Consider the following 18,174-nt stretch of genomic DNA (forward strand, 5'->3'; position numbering starts at 1 on the left):
GTGACCCCCCCACACCTTCTTGTTGCCTGATTCGGCCAGCTCAATCGATCGAGCATGAGACTCTGTTGTGATCTGAAGAACCGCTGCCTGCGGTGCCTCACTGAGCCGCTTGACGGATGCCCCCGAGGGGCGATGTGGTGGCGCGGACTGGGAGGGGGCGCTTGGCTCCTGCCCCCTCCCCAAGTCTCGCTCGGCCAGCTGAGTTGCGACCACTCTTGCAGCCTACGACATGGAGAGGCCGGGCGTTGACTAGGCGGGGCCTCCGGCCGCAACCACAGCGCCAACGATTGCTGCTGACGGTGGGGAGCCTTGCCGGTGAGAGCCACTGATCTGAAGAACGGCTGCCTGCGGTGCCTCCCTGAACCGCTTGACGGAGGCCCCCCAGGGGCGGTGTGGTGCCGCGGACTGAGAGGGGGCGCTTAGCTCCTGCCACCTCCCCAAGTCTCTCTCGGCCAGCTGAGTTGCGCCTGCTCTTGATATTACAGCGTCTCACCCGCCATCCGGCTAAATTTCACCCACTCTTGCGATACAACGACTCTTCCATTCTGGACCTTGTCCCACAATCCGTTTGACCTGAGGACACGTCCTGCGGTGCCCTCGCAATGCGGCCTGGTCCCTGAATGTGTGCAGGGGGACGGTATTTCTCGCTCGGCCAGCAGAGTTGCGACCACTCTTGCCGCCTACGACATGGAGAGGCCGGGGCGTTGACTAGGCGGGGCCTCCGGCCGCAACCACAGCGCCAACGATTGCTGCTAACGGAGGGGAGCCTTGCCGGTGAGAGCCACTGATCTGAAGAACAGCTGCCTGCGGGGCCTCCCTGAACCGCTTGACGGAGGCCCCCGAGGGGCGGTGTGGTAGAGCGGACTGGGAGGGGGCGCTTGGCTCCTGCCCCCTCCCCAAGTCTTGTTGCCCTGGTGTGGCCTGAGATCGCCCCCGACATAGGAGGCCGGCTCCCGGGGTCCGGCGGAACTTTATGCCTTTTGGTGACTCTTCCATTCTGGACCTTGTCCCACAATCCGTTTGATCTGAAGACACGTCCTGCGGCCTGGTCCCTGAATGTTTGCAAGGGGACGGTATTGATTGGATCAAGATGGCGGCTTCACACAAAGTTGACTCAAGTGTTGCTGCTGATGCTATGCAGACAAAACTGGTTTTCAGTTTGTACAATCTTCAGGATTTTTCCATCCAAGGCTGGTTGAGAGTTTGTAGAACGATGGCTTCAGATTTTCAACATACTACTCTTAAACATTCTTCATAAATGTAATTCTGGTCCTGCCGCTACTTATTGGAGACATTAAACTATACTCTGGACCTGCCTGGCCTCGACCAAAATGGCGCCAGTATGGGAGCGACTTGCAACTCCTTATGACGTTCTAGTTACTTAGCCTTGACGTTATGGAGGATGTATGCGGTCTTTGTGCACATGGCGGGCGGGGAAGGGTACTGACTGGGAATACTGACAACCCTATTGATGTTGATTTTTCATTATTGATTATTGTTTTAATAAAGCTTCGAAGTAATGTAACCCATGATACTCGCCCATGGTATGCGTATGGACGATTTTATTGTAACTGATCCTGTTATACTTTCAATAAAAAAATCAACCTTCACTGATCCTACAACCGTTTATCACGTTTAGTTTTTTCATTATTGATTATTGTATTAATAAAGCTTCGAAGTAATGTTACCCATGATACTCGCCCATGGTGTGCGTATGGACGATTTTATTATAACTGATCCTGTTATACTTTCAATAAAAAAATCAACCTTCACTGATCCTGCAACCGTTTGTCACGTTTAGTTTTTTCAATTAAATGGCTCGCTTGTTACATACTCCTATACCCCTGGCTTTTGACCCTTTCCTACGTGTGGTCTGTACTACCGCCCTCGGGCGATCTATGTAATGAACAGACTACCATTACCGAAACACAAGGGAATGCATCTCAGAGAGATAAGTCAAGTACATGGTAGATAAAAACATTTTCGTGTTTATGCACGCTGATGTGCTTTGAACGATGCCACCCCCCTCCTCATCATTTAGATTACCGGGCGCTCCCCACGCAGAAAAAAACGTTTATTTTTTTTTTTTGCCCCGCGGGGCCTTTTTAAAGCCTCCACTTCAAACCTAGGGGGTCAAGGAGGATCTACTATGCCCCCTTATGGTCATTTCCCCCTTCGTTTTGGCCTCCTCTTGTCTCTCGATCCTACCGAGAGACAAAATGGCGGCCGCTCCGGACTGTTTAGAATGTTGAAGAGACACCGGAGAGCCAATCAGCTTCGCTTCCCGAAGTTCCGTTACGCGTCAAGTACGCGAACCGGAGCGCTACCCGGAGCGCTGTCACAGATATATATATTTTTTTGAACGTTAATTTATCAAAATCCACTGGAGCACATATATTGAGACCTAGCAAAGGCACATCGGGCTAACAGTCCCTACAATTTTGCCAAGTTTCATGCAAATCCATTCAGCCGTTCGAGCTAAAAGTGAGGCCAACCGCCCTATGGAAATTAACATGGGAAAAACGCGTTTTGGGACCCCCCTTTTTTCTCGGCCCCCCCTTGACGAACCCTGCCCAAATTTTCAGGGGCTGCTCAGAAACAAAATGTGCCATTTTCCTGAAAATTTCAGCCAATTCCGTCCACAAACGCTAAAGTTATTAGACATAGAAATCCCATAGAGAAAAAATCCTAACTATATATACCTACTAGCTACCGGCAGTAGGTAATATATATATATATATATATTTATATATATATATATATTCTCCCAATCCTGGCTTTCAGCATTCAAGAAGAACAGGCACCGACTCCGTGGATGTAATCAAAGGTTTCTTTATTCACCAATAACAGCGATCAGACGCGTTTCGGCAGATGGAACCGCCTTGCTCACTACATCATATATATATATACTAGCAGCCCGCCCCAGCGTTGCCTGGGGCATAAAGGGGCTGGGGGCAGCATTTTAAGCCTCTGTGCCCCCCTGACATTGCCCAGTCCGCATCCCTCCCGCCTCCCGCCCCGACATTGGCTATACCGCCTCCCACCTTGAGCCCGCCGCCCGCCGCCCCCTGCCCCGACATTGGGCATAGCGCATAGCGCCTACCGCCTCCTGCCTCCTGCCTCCCGCCTCGCGCCTCACGCCTCGAGCCTCCCGCCTGCCTATCGCCCCTGCTTTGTAACCCCTCCACCCCAGGTCCCGACTTACCTCCCCGCGCTGCCACTGCTCCTCCGCTTCTCAACGCTCCGCAGCTCCTCCCGGCGCTCATGTTTCTCCCGTATTGGTGTTGCTGGTGAACTCCGCTCCTCCCCTCACGCAGACGCTCCTCATGTCTCGCTCTTCCTGTTGCTTGTGAACGACGCTACTCCCCTCACGCATACGTCGCGGCAAGGGACTACTTTATTTTTATTTGTAAATATTTTAAACAACGTTTATTTTTAATTTTTATGTAGCCTATGTCCTTCTGCTTGCCCTGAGGTTTTCTAAGATGTCTTGGGTGTTCAGATTGGTGGTGTAGTTTTCGAGTTTACCTGGCTCAAAGGTGCAAGTTCTCTCTTTATAATAGTAGTATAGATATATATGGAATCCTGACGCGATGCAGATCGCGTACAATCAGGTACCAACCACACAAGTGAGATAAACGGTGAAAAAGTGCTTTATTCCTATTAGCATTACATGTATATATATATATATATATATATATATACAAATATATATATATATATATTCACTGAAAAAAACATAGGTTTCACACATGTTATAGTTAGCTGAAGATTTCACTCATACAAAACCATTGAAATTCCACTGTTATAGTTAGTTCAGCTAACTGTAACTCGCGTGCCCGCAATGTACTGCTGATGACATCACATACTACATCACTCATGACATGGTCAGTGACATCACTCATGATATCTCAAATGACATTACTGATGACATCACTGATGACATCATCCAATAAATGTCTGTCTTTCTGAAAAATAAATATTTTTTATATATGTATATCTAAATGTTGATGGAAGAATAAATGGGTAAATAATGTTTTCTTTTTTGTAAAATTGATTGTATAACTGACTTATTAAGTATATCTTAGTGAATACATGTATTAGCAAGTAATCTTTAAATATGTAAATATCTGTATCAGTGTCTCACTTTGTGTATAAGTGGCTGCATGGGTTAGTGAGTAGCTACACGAGTGTCTATATGGGTTATTAGTTGATTTTCTGAGTATCAGAATGAGTGTCTGTATGGTTTGGTGGGGGTTTTACTTACCGCACAGATCCATGAATGACTGACTCACTGTTTGTATGTGTTTTGAAGAAAACATGTGTGCAGGACTGTATGGGTGGATGATTGTGTGTATGGGTGTGTTAGTGAGTGAATGACTGCCTCAATAGTGTTTTTATGAGTAGGTACATATGTTTTAAACTAGTATATGTGAGTATTGATGTATATAAGTAAGGATATATGACAGTGACAGATTGGAAGAGTTGCTGTATACATAAGTATGTATTTCTATAACTGATTGTTTAAGAGAGTAACTTTCAGGTACGTGCATCATTGTACTCATTTGCGATTTCTTAATTGCGATTTTTAAGTAATCGCAATTAAGAAATAGCAAATGCCTATGCATGTAGAAATCGCTGAACAATTTGCGATTTCTAAACATTCCTTAATTGCGAGTCGCAAATTGCGAGTCGCAATTAAGGAATCCCTCTCCATTCATTCCTATGGGCCTGGAGGCCCATAGGAATGAATAGGAAGACATTCTCATTTTGCGAATCGCAATTAGCGATTCGCAAATGGAGAATGCGATTTCAATGGTGCAGGATGCTTTTTTCAAGAAAATCTCAATTTACCATCACCTTACAAGTCATGGTAAATTGCAATTCTTATTTGCAAAATCGCAAATCTTTTTACTTTCTTGCATTGCATTTAAGGAATCACAAATTGCGATTCCTTAAATGCAATCGGAATGTGAGAAATCACAAATTTTGCGATTTCTTAAATTGCGAGGGGCTTCTTGTTTCATGCATTCCAAAAGCAATTTTTGCGATCGCAAACGGCCGATTTTTGCGATTCGCACCAGTTGCGATTGCAAAATGCTTTGATGCATGTTCCTGTTTGTGTATGTTTCTTTAGAAATAAGTGTAGTCGTGTGTGTGTAGAGCTGTATATGTAAGTAAATGGATGTTTGATAGTTTATTTCCATGTGTGAGTATATGTGTGAATAACTCTATGTATAAGTGTAGGTGTGTAACAGGATGTGTAGGTGCATGAGTACATATGATGAGTGAGTACATACATGAGTGACTACATAGAACTATTGGTGAAAGAGTGGATGTGTATATAGATTTAGGAATTACTGAATAGGTTGTTCTAACTGGTATTGGTATCTCCATTCTTTAGAAAATTTCACGTTCCATTTTTGAATGTGTGTATCAAAGGTTATACTAGGGTAAGAGGAGGTCTGCCACTCTTTCACAAGGATGATGTCATCAGTGATGTCATCAGTGATGCCGTAACGGTGTCAGGCAGAAGTAATTTCACCTGACATCATAATGAGCCCATAAGTGTTTGTTCAAAATCACAGGATGTTGAGGAAAGGCTGAAACTAAAACATGGTTCCTCAGTGGCGAAACTGGCATTCCGTCTGCTTACAATGCCTACAGCGTCACATCCACGGCACAAGTCGGGTGTACACACAAGTAGACAGCTTCCACCCACTATTTTCGCAGGGTAGACACCGTCCACCCTGCCAAAAAGTTGGGTCCCACTGAAATATGCTGAACTGGTCTCAGTGTGATTTTCAGGGACTGGGACACGTTCAGCAGTGCCTGCACATTGATTTATTTAATTCCGAGCAGCAACGTGCAGGCGGCAAGGGGGCTTTTTCATTTCATCTCCAGCTGACCAAAGAAAACGGCCGAAGCTAGGGGGCCATCAGGCCTCAGTTTACACCAATGTGATCCTACCTCGGTGAGTTCTGGAGCCTCACTCTTACACACAAATGCAATGGAGTGGAAAGAAAGGCTCATGGCTTATTACTTCACAGGTACTTAAGAGAGGCATGGTTTTTATTTTGCTCAGTTTCTGTATATATGAAATATGCATGCACTTTAAGAATATTAGATGTGTTGCCTGTCCCAGTATTTACACACATATCAATTTAAATACCACTATTTTATTTCTATTATAGCGCTACTCATCCCAATGCAGGTCTCAGATCGATGTACGTACACATACACATACAGCCTGATTCATGTACGGGCCGTTTTGCGTGGCCCTAATAGCGAATCATAGCGACTCGCTATTGAGGACACGCAAAACGGCATTCATGTAGGAATTGCTAAATCAATAGCGATTCCTACATGTTCTCTATTTGCGAGTAGCAATTTGCTACTCGCAAAAAAAGGAATTTCTCCCCATTCAATCCTATGGGCCAAAAGGACCATAGGAATGAATGGGGAGTATCCCTTATTTGCGAGTAGCAATTTGCTACTCGCAAATCAGATAGCGATTTTAAGGGTGCCAGGGGTGTCCAAAGGACACCCTGTAGCACCCCTAAAATGCACATTTGAACAGGTGTTGCGCACACACATGTCCAAAGGACATGTGTGTGTGCAACATGCAACTTAGGAAAATGCTTTTAAAAGCATTTTTCTATGTTTTTGCTATTTACCGAGAGGTCTGACCTCTCGGTAAATAGCGGCCCAATTTTGCTAAATCGCAATTTTTGCAAGTGTCATGAATAGCATTTAAGGAATCTCTAATAGAGATTCCTTAAATGCTAATCCTCGCATATTTGCTAATTCCTCATTAGCGATTTTAGCATTTGGGATTGTGAATCCCAAATGCCAAAATTGCACTCGCAAAAGGCAAGATTCTGAGAATCTTGCCCTTTGCGAGTGCAATTTTGCTGCATGAATCAGGCGGATAATACATTATTACATTAATAATAAATAGTATCAGTGTGTAAATCAGTGTACAAGATGAATTGCGTAAGACAGTAAGGGTTACACGGTGTAGGAGTCACGTGCCCTTCATAGCTCATTGTACTATGTTAAAAAAGGATTACAATTAATGAACTGCAACTAACAAAAGGAACTTTGTGCGAAAAGCAATAACCCAGTCACCTATTAACATAAATTAAAAATATGTCACTGCATGTTACATTATGTGCTTTGCAGGAGATGCATTAACCTTCTATACTACTTTAATTAAAATCTGGGACTAGACAAAACACAGATCTCTCGAGCAAATGTGTTAACCTCCAGATTTAATAAACCATTATTATTATTCCCTGAGATTTACTGGGCACACAAAGATCTCTGCAACAGGTGCTTTAAGCCCATAATATATTTAAAAATGCGAACTTTGCATCAAATTAAGCAAAACATGTTTACTGCAATGTTTTTCCTTGTTGGCAATTTCTTTGTGGTAGACTTTAAAAAAATATACATATATATTAGTTGAGGCCCAGGTTCTGCATCAGGGTAGCTCCATTGGTTTGGCACAACCTCATCGCAAAATCTAATTTGTTAAATCTCATAATGCGTTTAAATTCATGATAGACCTGCTAAAAATGTGTAAGGTCGTAATATCTGATTTCTCTTCTTGAGATGTCACTTCCTGTGAGGACACGTCCTGTGAAGCCACGTGTAGTCACGAGCCATGACGTCACACGTTATGATGTCACTTGCCTACTGCCTAACTTGGTTAGTCACCTAACTTTATTTTAGGACTTGTGCACTGGCCTCATCCTTTTTATTGGCGTTGGTGCTTGCTGTGGGAAGAACATCTGGGGCCAGATGTAGACGCTTGAATGACACCTTATCCCCAGCGAACGTGCAGCTGCTGCAGCATTTCTGCTTCAAGAGCCTTTTTAATTGTTTCACTCTGCATGGCCTTTTAATCTGAAAGTACAAATTGGCAGTACTTCCTTTTAATACATTCAACACACGCCATCAGGAACTCCAAAACAAACTAGAAATTAGAAGAAAAAACAGACCAAATCAGACACACTTCATGAGAGCAGCATACCATTAATGTCACTGTGCATGTGTATCGATTAGGGTGGCATACATGTAGATGATGATGTACCAAATAATTTGTGTCGACTTTGCGTAAATCATAGCTAAACTGGCATTTCTAACTGAATAAAGACAATATGGCCATGACACAGAACCATTTATTATATTTTTTGTGGAACTTTACTGTGTCCTTTGGCATACGCTTGGTGTGCTTTCATTCGTTTGAGCTGGACCAATATGGCACATGCAAAGATAATAATTTTCTGCTGTGTTGAAAAAAAATGAAATTAAATGAATTTGTACTTATAAAGAGCACTGCTGCCCCAGAAAAGGGGCATCCTGGTGCTGTACTCATACCGCTGTGGAACCCTTCCTGGCTTTTCCCTGTGAAATGTCCACTCCTGGGCATCCCCAAGGTGAAGCCAGGCAACCCAGGGCTGATGGAGCAGTTGTGGAGATTAAGCAAGCTATTATCCAGAGTTGCAGAGTGGGACCCATGATTAGAATAGGCACCGAGGCGAGAATTATCAGGTCCGAGGAAATTGAGACCAAGACCTGCCAAGGTGGGAATTGACCCCTGGTCCCGGAACAGACATCTGCATCAGGGTCTGCCGCTCTAACCATTGAGCCACACTTCTCCACAAGCACTATTGAGAAGCATTGTCTTATTTCCAGAATTACGTCTGGGTTCATGTTTTCTTGTGTTTATTATCTTTTGCCATGGTGAAAGCAACATTTACCAGACAGCTGTTTGGCACAGAAAAGACAGGGGCATTGCAAGATAATGTTTTTTTATGTTATACCTCGGCAATCATTTACGCGCCGCAGAGAGAACGTTCTTTTAAGTGCACAATGAAAATCAGATACTAGAGGTATCAAACATTGCAAAATGATTAAAGCAGAAAGGTAGCAAATACATCTCTCCCATGAGAGGAAAAGTTCAAGTTTTTGGGGTTTTGTGAAGCAGGGCCTACTTTCTCTACTATAAATCTGTATGAAGAGTTTAACGAAGCTGCCCTTCTAATCTCCTCACTTGCAAAGTTTACAGGAACTAGACTGTGTACACCACAGGGCATACATGATGGAAGGGTACACAACTGGGCAGACGTGGTGGAGGTGTTCAACAGTTACTTTGTGTATTTACACTCAGAGTACGAGTCAGGGCACCATGCGGGTGGCCGGCATCCCCCACTTATTTCCCAGGGTGGACGCTGTCCACCTTGCGTACCAAAACCCCGTCCACCCTGCCCTGGTCATCAAAAGCGTGATAAGAGCACAGACCAACCACGCATTTCTGGGTGGTTGAATCCAGAAATTTCCCTGACTTCGGGTCAGCACGCCCCTGCACTTACTTGCGTAAGTAAGAGAGTCTGTGAGCCTACCCCCATCACATCATAACCTATACCAGGGCACCTACCAGTAGACACTGTTATCGGCAATCAATCAGTGGTCATAACATACGTCACTGGATGGGTGTGTCTGCAACTTGGCAGTCCCGCCCTCGTGCTCCATGCCCTTTATTTTTCGGGCTTGTCTGCTTTGGCTCCTTTCCTTTCTGGAAGTGACCGGATCCGGATATTGACATGTCTTGCGGCTCGCCCTCCCTTCCTGGCCTTGCCTGCTGCCTGACCTGCCTCCCGCTCGAGACTTCCCTTCCTGGCCTTGCTTTCTGCCTGACCTGCCTGACCTGCCTCCTGCTCGAGACTCTACTTCCCTTCCAGGAAAACCTTTTACGCTTGACGACCTTTTTCAAGGTAAGTGTAGTAATAGTGGTGCATGTGTGCTGAAGCATTTCCACTGTTTATTTATTTGATGCATCATGCCTTGCCTTGTCCTTGGGCAGGTAGAACTGGCCCTGGTGCAAATGGCCCGGGGCAGCCAGCAGCACCCTGTGTCACGCTTACATACAGCCAGGTTTCTCGGTGCCAGGTGGAGGCACATGTCCAGCTCTGGCGGGAATCCCCGAGCTGCTCCTTGGAACCCGCCTGAGTTGCAACACTGGGGCAGACGCAATGGTATGACCAAGGAGTCTAGTTTAGCTGGGGATTCTGTTCAGTAGTCTATATTATTCCCAAACATATTTATTATGTTTCATATTTTCATAGAAGAAAGATTTCAGCTTCTTGTATGATTTCGCAAGATGGGCAAATTCTCAATACTACATTCTAGCAACATGACTGATGGTTTCAGCTGCAGCTAGAGCTGTGTAATTTAAGCGTGATGAGATGGATCTCTTGCTGTGCCTCCTCTATGTTAGAGTTTCTCCAGTAAATGCGCCTTGGAACCTGCCTGAATTGCAACACTGGGGCACACGCAGCCACTGGCACCAACGTGATGCTGAACGCACCAGAGTGCCAACACTGGGGCACATGTAGCCACTGGCACATGGGTGCAGAGAACCGTGCTACCTGCCGCTACATCAAAAGAACCTACTGGCACACTCCTGTCCTCACTGTCCCTCGTCCTTATACCCATCTCGGCATCCTCCTATCTCCCTCACCTGTCCCTCGTTGCCTATCTCCCCCTCCTCCAGTTATCTCTTGCTTTCTCCTTTACAACACTCACTTTTCCACTGTTTAAAGCTGCACGCCCGTTTCATATCCATCCTCCCTTCACTGTTCTCTTCTCTCTCCATCTCTTCCCACGTCACTCTGCTCTCTCATCTACATACCCCTTTCTTTCACGTCCCTACACACTTCTGTCCATCGTGCTGCATTCCCACATCTCATGCATCTATGAAGCCATAGCTGTTGTTTGTTTATCTGAGGCATCATGCCTTGCGTGAAGTCTGATCTTATAATCCAACTCTGATTATATGTCATTGTGTACATTTAGGACTGTTTCTGCTCCAAAGCTGAGAACAAGCTTTAAGATTCAAATCCTTCATCATTAATAAAATTAATTTGGACAATCCGGTGTTACATCAGCCACGGAGGCGGCAATAAAAAGATGAACTTTTATTTCAGTCAGGTAGAATAATCCTAACCTCCGTGTTCCTAGTAAATCAGAACTTTCTTTTCTAAAAGCTAGGGAATTTTACATTTCTTGGCAGGACTGTATATGCGATTGTTCAAAGCTCACTAATTGCCACAGAAGTAAAATCTGATACCGGCATAAAATAAAACTTTTCAAAACTAGACTCAAGTAACCAGTGTGTTGACCTTAAAAGGTCCTCCTGTGGAACACATAAAGAAGAAGCCTTAGGCAGCCATCACTCCCCTCGATCAATGTGGCAAAAGAGATTGAGGGGGCTGCCTCCTGCATCATCCATCTTGATAAGGTCGTTGAATAGACTGCCAAAAATAGCTTTTATGAAGCTCCTCTAGTTATCATTGCACTGATCACGTTCTCACACTAAGACATTGTACCCCTCTTAGCCTGGGATCTTCAGAGCAAGCTGGGTATGGAATGACATGCTTAATGGACTTTGCGTTCCTGGAAGCAGAAAACATCACCCTGGCCAGGTTGAAGGATCTTCTAGCGAAGTCCAACACATGCCCATTAAACACTTTATGGCAGGTGAACAAATAAAGCCACATGGTAATCTTAGCAATCAATTGTTTACACTCCAAATCTTCATTGTCCAACTATATAAAAAATCCAACACCTTGTTCACAACCCAAGCAAATGTGTATGTTTCCTCTTAGTGCTTCACCATCCAAGTGCCTTTTATTAGCATGCACATCAAATACAGCAGTCCGCGCTATGGCTGCCTCTGTGAAGTCTAGCAGGAGTTGGGTGCTAATAAGTTGTGAGCTTAACAGCTGTTTCTATGCTTGCAATGTTATGTGCTGTATATCTCTGTAGTAGATCTCTTCCCATCTTTTGTGTGTCAGGGTCATTCCTAGCTCTTGTTCCTATCATTTTTGCCCTGAAGTTTTGGGAGACCACAAAAGGAAGAGGGCGACAAGGAATATGCCTCGCTTACAGCACTTAATGGCATTACTAATGTAGTTGTACGCCAAACTTTATCCATATTCGGGTGGTTAATTCCTCCATATAGGGACCTTAAGTCACAGGCTTAAGTACTGAGCAGCTTCAATTGTTAAATCTTGCAATATGTGCAAATGATAGATCTGCTGCACATGTGATGTCACTTCCTGCCATGATTTCACTTCCTGTTGTGATGACACTTCCTGTTGTGATGTCACTGTCTGTAGTGGTGCCACTTCATGTTGTGATGTCACTTCCTGCTGTGAAGTCACTTCCTGTGACACCACCTAACTTGGAGAGTCCCACCACTTCTTTTTTTAGGACTTGTGCCCTGATTACACTGATAAAAAGGAAGCGATGGTCTAATTCCGCTATTAACTCCTTCTTTCAACTTAATCCACGTATGTCCCGTTGCCAGAGATTTTCTAAGAGGACAGACACTTTCTTAAAGCCTGTTTACTTGCCAGCTTTCAGTAATTCACAGTTCACAACTGGGAGGCTTTTGAAATGCCCAAAGCGGAGATAACAGAGGAAGTCCCTGTTTTTTCATTCTCCCATTCAACACCTTTCCAGTTGCTTCTCTGCCATCTGCCTAATACCTCTTTCTTCTAGCGCCCACCCACCCAGTCCCTGTTTCACCTAACCACAACCCACCCAGTCCCTGTTTCACCAAACCCCCATCCGCCCAGTTAATTTTTTCTCTCCTTTCACAACAGACCAAAAAAGCTTTATGGTGCGGCCACCGTTGACTGCTTAGTAGCACTTTATTTTTTACTGTCCTGCTCTCCACCCATTTAGCCGCCTTCACATTCACAACTCCTACTGGACAGACAAAACGAATAGCTCAACCATATGCGAGCCCCATTGGCTTTGCCAATGCTTGTTTAGGTACATTGTTTCTCCTGCAGTATTTCATGAAAATACACATTTTGAGTATCCAGTTCTGTAGTTGAAAGCAATACAGTATAACGTGAGCGTTTACATTCTAACCCCCTTTGGGGCATACAAAGTATGCCTTGATAAATCGGTCTCTCTTTATTCATTGGTAGATTAGAAAGGTGCATTTCATTACATCCCCCTTACTCTTTATTCATTTCAATTTCATATATTTTCATATCTTTTTAGTCCATGTCACGCTTATTTTAGCGCAATCCCAATAAAGTATTTGCATTTGCTAAATCCAGCCCTTCTTTCTTTTGTGCTTTATATAATGTATTCATGTTCACCGAGTCTAAAGCTGTTTCTAGTTCGGCAAATGAAAGCTATAAGGCCATTTTATAGAGCTTGACAAACTTTATAGCCGTCTTTGAAAGCCTAATGTAGTGTTCTGCGGTGCCTGTCTTAACTCCGAACCCAGCCTGCGGGCAGAGAGAATCTCTGTTTTCCTCTGTCTAATCTTAGATTCCATTTAAAACTAATTTCAGCACAATCTTAAATGTGCAATCGCGTTCTAGCAGAGAAAGAGTCCGATAATATCCTGCCTCTGTTTTAAGTTACTTTTTGATTATGTAAGGATATTTTGGCACCAGTTACATGTTTTGAAAAAATACTATCATCTAAGTTGGCACTGGTGAGTTTTTACAGTATTGGTGCGCACAGTGTGAATGCTGCTTTTGTGCTGGTTTGCAGTGGCAGCCTGTAGTATTAGCAAGGGTGGCGTACAGATGCATACACAAAAGAATGCTAACACACACATCCATTCACAACACTCATTACCATATATTCATGCACCTCTAAACACAAAAAATAAAATCATACATACCTGCGGAGCTCTAACTCCGAGATCTCATGAGGGTAGAGATTGCTGCTTTCTCTCGTCAGCCAATGAGGGAATTTAGCAGTCCCACGCCTGAGAGGTCCCAGAAGAGTTGGGGATGCTGCCTTCCCTCACTGGCTGGCCTTAGATCAGACAATGAGGGAATGCAGCAGTCCCTCACTCATCACAGAGTGGGATAGGGTCAGTAAAACTGCTGACCCCATCCCACTCTGTGGTGAGGTGTCAGTGATTGACACTCAGCCCTCGACACCTCCGAGCTTAGAACTGAAGGGCCCAGATCCAAGGCAATCAGTGACACTCCCCCTTGTCATGAGGGGGCGGGCCTTGAAGTGCTTTGCTAGGCTAAAGATGTCGCGCCCACAGGAGCTGTGACTTCTCCCGCTCGGCAAAGTTCAGCTCAGGCAGTCAGGTGCCTGCACATTTTAGCGAATGTCGAGCTCCTGGCTCCCTGGCCTAAAAAAAAGTGTCTGTTAGGATGACATTTGCTCTGGCTAACAGTCTTTCTTTATAGAGGCCAAAAAGTGAGGGGCATGGCCCCTTAGCCCGTTAGGATGGACCACAGCTGCAGAATTGTACTCTTTAGTCCTATAGTATAAACTAATAAACTAACTAAATGAATCCTCCAGTTGCATGGGATTCTAATTTAGGACTACAATCTTTACCTTATCCACTCAACCACACCACATACTAAAGGATTTACTATTCTTTTGATGTAGAGCCTAGTAACACTTCCTCATGCTTCCTTTGTGACCAGCTTTTTAAGGTTTCACCTGCACACAGCTTGTGCTGTGATTGCGAAATATTTTGCTTTAAAAGAAAATTATGTTAAAAGGGGTTCAGAGCATGCCCATTACTTACCTTACTTTCCATTGCCTGGCTCAGCATCACCTTTTCTTACTATTGGCTGGCTCCTATGTGGCTCAATGTCACTTCACTTACCACTCTCTGGCTCCCACGTGGCTCTCGTGGCAGTGCCTCCTACCCGCCTCAGCCTTCCACCTAGCCTTCAAGTCTTTGTGATGCAGTGGAGACTGGACCAAGTATACTGTTTCCTGTCGCCAGTGTTCTTCCACTGCAGGCTCCTGTAGGAACTCTTTTTTCTCTCTTTGCATGCTCAGGCCATCACTCAGGTACACACCAGATGTTAGTAAAGCAGCCTTTCTGCACAGGGTACTCCGTTAGGCATTTATGTGCCCCCCCCCCCCCCCCACCAAGGAGTGCACCAGCTCCTTGGACATCTGTGTGGAATCCGCGTGTGCCGTGTGCTCTTTCGAGGAGGTCCTCATCCTGCTGTGTGCTTGGTGCTGTCCCTGATACTGCACTCACCCTCAAAACAATTCCTCCAATTTCCCCACTCTAACCCATTGTGCTTACTCCACATTCTTTCTGTCCCCTGGTGCTCCACTTCCATGTCTAACAGTTCTCTCTCACTCATGGGTCTCATCCCCATCTCTGTCAAGTCTAGCCCTGTTTCTACCATCTCTCCTGTTCCCTGCACTTCTGTCTCTTGCTCCCTCCATCTGCATCTCTCTTGCACCCTACTCTACTCCTCTGTCTCTTACCCTCTGCCTCCCACTCCCAAGCCCCTCTCTCCTGTCCGCCAAAACATCTACATCTTGCTCCCATGAATCTTTCTTTTCTGATCCCCTCTGTGTCTTGCCCCTGACCTCTGTCTCTTACTGTTCACCCATCTGACATTGACAAAGCCAGTAGATATTGCCTAAGAAAAACCTATTGGCTTTGCCAAAGCTTGCGCTATAAGCCTTTATTGGCCAGTCCAAAGATACACTTAGCATTCTAACACTATCACTTAATTCTGCTCCAAATATATTTTGGGGTCAAATTTTGCCATCAACCGATTGCTTTAAGAGACAACCTTTACTGAGATCTCCGAATTATATGTGCAACAATCCCACACAGTTACAGGAAGCCTAGAGGTTTGATTTGCCCCAAAACACGTTTTTGTTAACTTTGAGGACCGAGTCTTGCATTTTGACTTGTTTCCCATGTTTCTGATTAAGGCGAGAAACCTTTCACACCTGTACAGAGAAGACTTTTTGAAACAGTGACAGCTGCACATAGTTCGACGTTTTTTGTTTGTAAATTGGGACATAATTTTCATCAAAAGCGCAAATTCGATATTGGCATGGTACATGTAGGCTAAGCAGTCATGTTATCTGAGTGCTCATGGAAACCTTTTCTCTGCAACACAAAGTCCTGGACCTGAGAATGAGGGGAAACCTCTAGCTTCTGTCTTTGCAGGCTTTCCTAACTTAGGGGCAGAAGGCAATTGAGAAATTAAAGTCTCCTTGAAGGCGGTGTGGCTTGAGCCGCTTCTAAGATGGCCGCATCCGACTGAGGCTCCGCTCCGTGACTGGAGCAGTTTTGCTTTTTGGAGCCGCTTCATCGTGTTCTCTGCCTCATGAACCTGCGACATTAGGGGAGCAGGCGCCGGAGCTTAGGTAGCTACGTTTCCAGACATTTTCTGTGCTGCCTTTTGCATTTTGCTCTGTGCGCCGTGCTCCCCTCATAACTGCCGGCAGCTCCCGCCATTTTGTTTGCGGCGGGTTGAGGCCACTATTTCTCATCAACAATAATTATCCTGTGTTGCTGCAAGCACGGCGTGGGTTTTCTGAAAGTAGCTCCTCTTATAAAAAACAGGTGAATTTTCTACTTTTCTGTGCTGGGGACAACCAACAGTTAAGGATGAGACCCTGCATACTTCATTTCGTCCTCTCAAGACTTGTTTTCTCAGGTCCTTTTCCTCATGATTAACATGTTGTTTGCAATCACCGGCATACTCTGCACAATGCCCTTTATGAGCATTAAAGCTCTCATGTCTGGCTACCTTCCTGAGATTTATATTGAGTTGGATTCAACTAAACTGAGCCTGTTATATCAGCCAGCAGTCACTTTCAATTGTTTGCTTGTCATCATCATTTCAACTGGTCACAGTTATTGACTTTGGCTTTTGTTTGGGCATTAGTGGTTTTTGATGTTGCGCCACTGCTGTGTGAGGTGTTTTTCAGAGGAGCTATCTTCATCATTGCCTTTTGCTGCCTTTTTCAAGTGTCTTATTCTGCTTTTACTTCTGTTTGCTCATCCTCTGAACACTTTTTTGCATTTTTACTCCATGCCATATGGATTCATCTTCTTCTTTTGGTCAGGAAAACACTGCATCTACTATGTCTTCTCTCCGCAAGGACTCCAACCTTGCTGCACCTCCCAAACGACACAAGAAAGAACCTAGTTTGCCAACCAAGTCTCCAATACCCATCACTCTGGAAGATCTCACGGAGGAGATTAAGCTGATTAAACCTTTTGTGATTGAAACCAACTCTACCCTTCAGAGGTTGGATGAGAAATGGTCTAATCTAGAATCTAGCGTATCGGAGATGGAGCAGAGAATTAGTGGTCCCTCAGGTTGCTGCCATGGCTAAAGAGATTACCCTTCTCAGATGGCAAATGGAGGATTTAGAAAACAGCAATAGGCATAATATTCTCTGAATTTATGGCATTCCTGAGGGGGAGGAAGGATCCGATATGATAGCCTTCTTAAAGACACTTATTCCCAAAATTGTTGTTCTAAAAGAAGGTATTGATCTAAATCTGCAGCGTGCTCATTACATTGGTCCTAAATATGGAGCTTCTCCTTCTTCTTCAATGTCATCCAATTGTCCCAGAGGGATAATCGTCTTAATTCTGGAATATACTGAACTGTTAATGATCCTCTCAGCGGCCAAACAAAAAAAACAGATGTCATGGTCTGGTCAGAAGGTCTTCTTCTCTCAAGATGTTGCCCGTGCTACTGCAATTTGTCCCAAGGAATTTCTTTCTCTCCACCTGGCGCTTCGTTCCATGAATGCCAGATACAGTTTGGTACATCCTTGCTACTTTAAAGTCACTTACAAAGAGAAGTCCTACTGTTTCAACCATCCTGAAGATCTAAGACAATTTATTTCACGTCATAAAGGGGATGAGATGGATTTTGGAGGGTCCTGATCAACTTGCTGTCTATATTTTGTCTTATGTTCTCTTTTTTCTCTTTTTTCATTTCTGTTTGAAGATGTTGTAATTCTCCCAAATGTTGTTGGTCTCAGATTTTCCGCGTTCTTGTCTAGTTTATGGTAGTTTGTTTGTTATATTGGACTGTTTTAACTGTTATTGTTTTGTTTCTGTCTTTTTCCACAGATGTTCTTACCTCATGTTCAGACCAATTCCCCAGATGTTTCCCTCTTCCCTGCCTCTCCATTTTGATCTTAATAATCTTGAATACCCTCACATATGGTAAGTGTTGAGTATTTCTTCTCATATTCTGGTTATTGCTGTATGCCTGCTTAACATTTATTGATTCAGGTCTGATATGTACTTAATCTCTTTCATTATTTTGTTCTCAAAATTGATTCCATACTTTCTGATCTATTCGCTAGTATTTG

The sequence above is a fragment of the Lissotriton vulgaris genome, chromosome 2_1 (assembly GCF_964263255.1).
Source record: "Lissotriton vulgaris chromosome 2_1, aLisVul1.2, whole genome shotgun sequence".
Lineage (NCBI taxonomy): Eukaryota > Metazoa > Chordata > Amphibia > Caudata > Salamandridae > Lissotriton > Lissotriton vulgaris.